Source organism: Gorilla gorilla, chromosome 1 (assembly GCF_029281585.2).
Source record: "Gorilla gorilla gorilla isolate KB3781 chromosome 1, NHGRI_mGorGor1-v2.1_pri, whole genome shotgun sequence".
Taxonomy (NCBI): Eukaryota; Metazoa; Chordata; class Mammalia; order Primates; family Hominidae; genus Gorilla; species Gorilla gorilla.
The window spans coordinates 144,794,845-144,801,535 of NC_073224.2; the positions used below are offsets into that span (position 1 = coordinate 144,794,845).

Genomic DNA, 6,691 nt, shown 5'->3' on the forward strand with positions numbered 1-6,691 from the left:
TGAAGCTACATTTCAATCCACACCATGTGCTGGCACGGGAGTAACTCACTTAAAACACCACAATCCAAGGTCAATTTTTCTCAACTCCATTTATGACTGCGTAAAGATTTTATTAAATCTTTTTTCCTATTTCACACATCAATTCCTAGCGTCCACACAAACTCTTCCATCTTCTCCAAACTGGTATTTGGATTAAACATTATCCAAGATCAGTCTTTAAAATAAATTTCATAATTTCATATAAAAGTGTGCACCACATTAACACTCAAATGTGTGTACAATTAAAAATATACAGACCAGCAACAGCGACTCTTAAATGAACTTAGACTCAAAGTGTTTTCACAGAGGTTTTTCTGCCGTCTTGGAGGGGTAGGAAACTGCTGGCATTACGAATCCCATTTCAGGGCTGGGTAAACCGAGGCACTTAGGGGTTACAGAGGTAAAGATGGAAATATAAACCAATTTCTCCCTCCGACTCTCCGCCTGGTCCCTTCCCACTAGACTTTTCAGCACTCAGTGGCTAAAAATGGGACCCACTTGAGAACTGCAAGGGTAAATAAGAGCTACTTGTTTCAGAAGGTGGCGGCGGGGGAGGGGGACTTACCCACTTGATGCGCCCGATTGTGTGTGGGCTCTAACAAGAAAGCTCTCCCTGGATGCCCAAAGGTTTGCACCCACCCGCTTTAATCTCAGACCCGAGAGGCACCGCCAGGCAGACAGGGCAGCCGGAATCGTGCAGCCCGAGAAACGCGAGAGGAATGCGGGGCGCCCGGGCGGCGCGGGGGCCGCGGGCCCCGGGACACCATTTGCTCCCGGAGCGACGCCGTGGCCCGCCGGGCGGGGACGATGCTGAGCCTGCCGCACACACCTGCCGGAGCCCGCCCGGGAGCCCCGGGCCGCCTCCCGCGCGCCGGACGCCCACCCAGCCTCCAGGCGCAGGAGCCCTCGGCCGCGCTAGGCCAGGGGCGGGAAGCCGCGGCACCCCTCTCCGCGGGCTGCGCTTGGCGGCTGGCGCGGGGTAGCCGCGGAGCGAGGCAAGCCCGCCTTCCTCCCCAACCCCCCCTCCAAACGGCGTCACCTGTGCCGGGTCCCGGGGCGAGTCGCGCGCGGGCGGCGGCTGCGCCGAGCCGGGAGAGGGCGGCGGGTGTCTACAGGCGTCTGGTCATCCGGGCCGGCCCGAGGGCTGGCGCTGGCCAGTGCCGCCCGGTGAGATGCTCACGGGAGCCAGGGAAGCCGCGGGTTCCGGGCCGCTTGGAGGTGCAGTCGCGGAGGCTCCAGCTACCGCGGCGGCCGTCGCGCCCGCCCGGACTGCTGGCTCGGGTTACCGCAGAGCTGCTCCTTAAAGGGGCCGCGGCCGCTCGGGCTCCGGCTCCCGCTCCGGGCGGCTCCGACCCTGGCCAAAGTGGGCGGGGCCCCGAGGCGGGCCGCCGAGCAGACCTTCTTGCGCTGGAACTTGGGTCCCGGAAAGAGCCCAAAAACCCTAACACCCGAAGTCGCAGCGGAGAGATCCTGGAAGCTCACACCTTGCCAAGGGCAGAGGGTGCAGTTCCCGGGTTTTCCAAAGCAAGTCACAAAACTTGCCAGCGGGGGAACTGTGTGAGCCCGCCCCCGCAGCGGTCAGTACCTGGGCTAGCCACGTAACAAAAAATCTTCTTAAATTATGAATTTACATTCTGCCTTAAATGCTCGAATACTGGGGACTTCATGGTTAGATCATCAGAAAAGAGATGAAAAGGCAACTGCTGGTTTTTCTTGCCACGTCTGACACGGCCACACTCGAGTCCCGCCAGTTCTTCTTTGGGGCTGCAGGTGCATACCAAACTGGTAGGGGGCGCGTGTAGAAGAAGCGTGTTCTCTCCAGCACCACCTCCAGAATTCCTGAAAAACACCCTCATGGGTGCACCAGCACTACACCTACACCCGGAACCCCTCTGTTGTCGGGGTGTGGAAGTTGGATTTGAATATTTGGTGCTGGCTGAGAATTCCAAGTTGCCTAGTAGATAAAGTTTGACAATAAATAGATGTTCTGACCTGTTATATACAGCCTCAAAAGCCTCCAAGTGATCTGCATCAACCAGAGATAATTGTCTGAAACAAAACAAAATAACAAAGAGGTATACTCATGCATTATAATTCGCAGAGAGCAATCACAAGGCCTTTTCTTGAAAAGAGGTAAGTTCTAAATAAATAATTTGTAAACACTATCATTGATAACAGGATATTTATTTCTAAGAAACGTCAATAGAGCTAACGTATTTGATCTACTATATACATGCACAGAAAGACACACATATCTGCCGCAGATTTAGACCGGAAAATATATACACAAAAGCTCATATAAGCTGTCCATGTTTATTTTCAAGAGAGGGCAATAGAATTTAAATCAGAACCTGGAATTCTGTCAGTTTATTAGAGTTGTGTGCCTTTAGCTAACTGAACCTCACTGAGGCTCAATTTCTTCATCTATAAAATGGTAATAATAATTCATAGTGACTCTGAAGACCTGGACTGATGTGGAAAAGACAAAATCTATACCACGGAACAGGGAGGGACAGAAACCTGCCCTGCAGTCAAGCAGAGAGAAAGATCCTTCAGGCCCCCAAATGCGTGTTCCCCTTTTTCTCCCCAAGACTCTCAGGACGTACCAGGGCACCAATGCTCTTTGAACCACACGGTGTCCCATCATAGTTCCTTCACAATATGTGCAGTACCTGACAACTTTGGTTTGCGCAATAGCTACCTTGTGCACTCACATAGCTATTTCATAACTCTCTGTGGGCAGGATGGTTATATGTGAACATCTGTGAAGTCAGCCCAGAAAATACCAATTTCACAGTGTCCTCTCAAGAGTCTGTATCAACACTACCTCCTACAGAAACTCTCCCATGCTAGTCTCTGGTGGCCGATAGTAGCTCTGTTCTTTACTGATAAATGCACCATCATTATCTTTGATATGCATAATTCTGTAACACCAACAGCAGTAACCAAGGCCAGGTAAACTCACAGAAATCCACTATACTCTATGTCCCACTATATTCCTTCATATTAGGCCTCTACAAATGCCTCATGAAATCTGCAAGATTGTTTTTGAGATTGTACAGAACATGTAAGTTAATATATCAAGGACAAGGCCTGAGCTATGAGAGGAATTCAATAAATAGTAGTTGAATGTTGCAAGTTTTAAGCTAATTAAAATTCAGTGACCTTAGGAGGTAGAAGAATACATCAACTGTATTTTTTCCTGAAAAATTCAGGGTAGCTTAATCTCTTTAAAAATATCCAGTTCATGGCTGGGTGCAGTGGCTCACGCCTGTAATCCCAGCACTTTGGGAGGCTGAGGCGGGCAGATCACCTGAGGTTGGGAGTTTGAGACCAGCCTGACCAACATGGAGAAACCCCGTCTCTACTAAAAATATAAAAAATTAGCCAGGCATGGTGGTGCTTGCCTATAATCTCAGCTACTCGAGAGGCTGAGGTAGGAAAATCTCTTGAACCTGGGAGGCAGAGGTTGTGTGAGCTGAGCTCACGCCATAGCACTCCAGCCTGGGCAATAAGAGCGAAACTCTGTCTCAAAAACAAACATATATATTTTATATATATATATAATGTATATATATATAATGTATATATAATGTATATATAATGTATATATAATGTGTATATATATCCAGTTCATTAAATCTTTATTATTAATTGTTTCACCAATATTCCCTTTCCAAGGATACTTTCTCAGAATTCTGTATTTACCATATGAAGTTTTTCTGCATTTTAAATGGGATGTATAAAGACTGAATTGCACTTTTTATATTGTTATTCACTGAAACAGTTCAAGCAAACAGATCAGAGAAATGAAAGTATTTATCCACACTTGAAATGGGCAACAAATACAAAAACTCTTTTTTTTTTTCTTTGAGACAGAGTCTTGCTCTGTTGCCCAGGCTGGAGTGCAGTGGTGCCATCTCGGATCACTGCAACCTCCGCCTTCCAGTTTCAGATCTCGTGCTTCAGCCTCCCGAATACCTGGGATTACAGGCACGCACCACCATGCTTGGCTAATTTTTGTATTTCTAGTAGAGAGGGGGTTTCACCATGTTGGCTAGGCTAGTCCCGAACTGCTGACCTCAAGTGATCCACCCACCTCGACTTCCCAAAGTGCTGGGATTACAGGCTACCATGTCCAGCCAAAAACTGTTTTAAATGAAGTAAGTTTTCCTGATGAATTTATTTTCCAAAATTCTTAATCTTCTGAATAGAACCAATTGTTTGAAAAACTAATACCAAAAGCTGTTTTTTTCTAAAAATTATAATTAAAGCAAAAATATTTTGAGAAGTTGCCTTAATTCTCCACTCTGCTCTGTTAGTGAAGATACAAACTAAATGACACCAAACATTTTGATCAGAAAGGCTGAATTACTAAAAAATGAATAATCCCAAGCACTACTTTTTCCTGTGTTGGTAGTTTTAGTGTATTAAGAGTGTTTGTAGTTTTATAAGTGTTTAAAAATACTTTCACCAGGCACACTGGCTTATGTCTGTAATCCCAAGTGCTTTTGGAGACTGAGGCAGGAGGATTGCTTGAGACCAGGAGTTGGAGACTGCAGTGAGCTGATATTGCACCACTGCACTCCAGCCTGGGTAACAGAGTGAGACCCTGTCTCTAAACAAACAAACAAACAAACCAAAAGGTTTTTTTTAAAGTACTTTCATTTGTTTTCAGGTGAAACTATTTCAAGATATTACTAGTGGTTATCTCTGGGTGGGTGAGACTTTTTTTTTTTAAGAGATAGGGTCTGCTATGCTGCCCATGCTGGGGTACAGGAGTACAGTGGCCAGTCACAGATACCACATCACATGACAGCCTCTAACTCCCAGGCATCTATGGAGGCAGCCCATAAAATACAGAAACAATCCTCCCCATTTAGCCTCTTAAATAGCTGAGACTACAAGCACACTCAGTTTTCTGGATGGAAGAGATTCTGGACATCTTTTTATGTTCTTTTTGCGCATTTTATTATATGTGATATATTTTCTACAATGTATGTGTATTGTTTTGTTTGCATTTTTACTTTTAGTGAAAGTAACACACATGAGTGAAAAATCAAATAATTCTTAAAGGCTTATAACAAAAAACATCAATGAGTGCCATCAGCCCCCTGCCCTGCTTCTCCCCACCTGTCTTCACCCTGCATTCCACACAACCCTACCATGTTCTTCATCTCCTAAATGATAACCTTGTAACAGAATTTCTTGATTTTCAGTTTTACACATTCTTTGTTGACATCTTATGGTATTTGAGGATTTAGCTCTTTTACCCACCACCACAACAACTTTGCCCTCATGCTTCCTTGCAACATAACCATATTACAATGTTCACTCAAATCAACAATTAGGGGCCAGGTGTGGTGGTTCATGACTGTAATCCCAGCACTTTGGGAGGCCTAGACAGGCAGATCACCCGAGGTTAGGAGGTTGAGACCAGCCTGGCCAACATGGCGAAACCCCGTATCTACTAAAAATACGAAAAGTAGCTGGGCGTAGTGGTGCACGCCTGTAATCCCAGCTACTCAGGAGGCTGAGACAGGAGAATCGCTTGAACCCAGGAGGCAGAGGTTGCAGTGAGCCGAGATCACGCCGCTGCACTCCAGCCTGGGCGACAGAGCAAGACTCTGTCTCAAAAAAGAAAAAAAAAAGAAAGAAAAGAGAAAGAAATGTAGCTAAGGTTGGATGCAGTGGCTCACAACTGTAATTCCAACACTTTGGGAGGCCAAGGCAGGAGGATTGCTTGAGGTCAGGAGTTTAAGACCAGCCTGGGCAACCTAGTAAGACTATGTCTCTACAAGAATAAATAAATAAATAAAATTAAAAATGTATCTAACCTAAATTTTAGATACAAATGCTTCAACATATCTATCAAATGCCCATCAATAATATCTTCCAATGCCCAAACACACAACTTTCAGTTTACTCTTTTATTTTGCCGGATCACAGACTCCAGTAGCTTACTCAGAAGAGGTACATAGAGGGTAAATTTTTAGAGTACTTGCCTGTCTGAAAATGTCTTCATTCTACTCTTATTCCTGACTGATAATTTAGATGGATTGAAAATCATTTTCCCTCAGCATTTTGAAAGCATTTTTCCAGTGTTGCCATTGAAATGTCTAATGCCTTTCTAGTTCCCACTCCTCTGTATCTGACCTATTTTTCTTTCTAGAATCTTCCATTTTCCCTAGTAGTCTGAAATGTCATATTGATGCACCTTACAAATAGGTCTTTTTTCAGTGGTTGTGCTGGATACCAAGCGGTCTTTTTGATCTCATTTGCAAATTTTTTCTTTTATTTATTTGCTGTTTTCCTCCCTTCCATTTTCTCTATTCTTTTTGTGAATTCTTGTTAGTAGGTTATTGGAACATCTATATTATTCTCTAAATGTATTGTCCTTTTATCCTATTGATCATCTCTGTATCTTTCTTATCTATTGTCTGAGATAGAGGTTCTCAAACGGGGCAGAAGGAGGAGAAGGTTGATTCCCCTGCCCCAGGAGACACGTGGCAATGTCTGGAGATATTCTTGGTTGTCGCCACAGGAAAGAGGGGGATGGTCTGGCATCTAGTGAGTAGAAGCCATGGATGCTGCTAACCATCATACAATACACAGAGCAAACTTCCACACAAAGAATTTCCAGCACCAGATG

At 45.1% G+C, this 6,691-nt stretch overlaps 1 protein-coding gene across 3 annotated transcripts in view; it reads right to left on the reverse strand.

Moving 5' to 3' along the window:
• The window catches only part of TLCD4 (TLC domain containing 4), an 82,822-nt gene extending 81,019 nt beyond the window's left edge, over positions 1 to 1,803 (reverse strand). The window contains exon 1 of one of the 3 annotated variants that reach the window (XM_055373263.2): positions 1,625 to 1,803. The gene's annotated coding sequence lies outside the window, so the exon portion shown is untranslated. Of the gene's footprint in view, positions 1 to 604; positions 814 to 1,078; positions 1,519 to 1,624 lie in introns of those variants that run through there. The other 2 variants (XM_031015740.3, XM_019033072.3) reach the window with 2 other exon arrangements.
• Between the last annotated feature and the right edge of the window lie 4,888 nt (positions 1,804 to 6,691).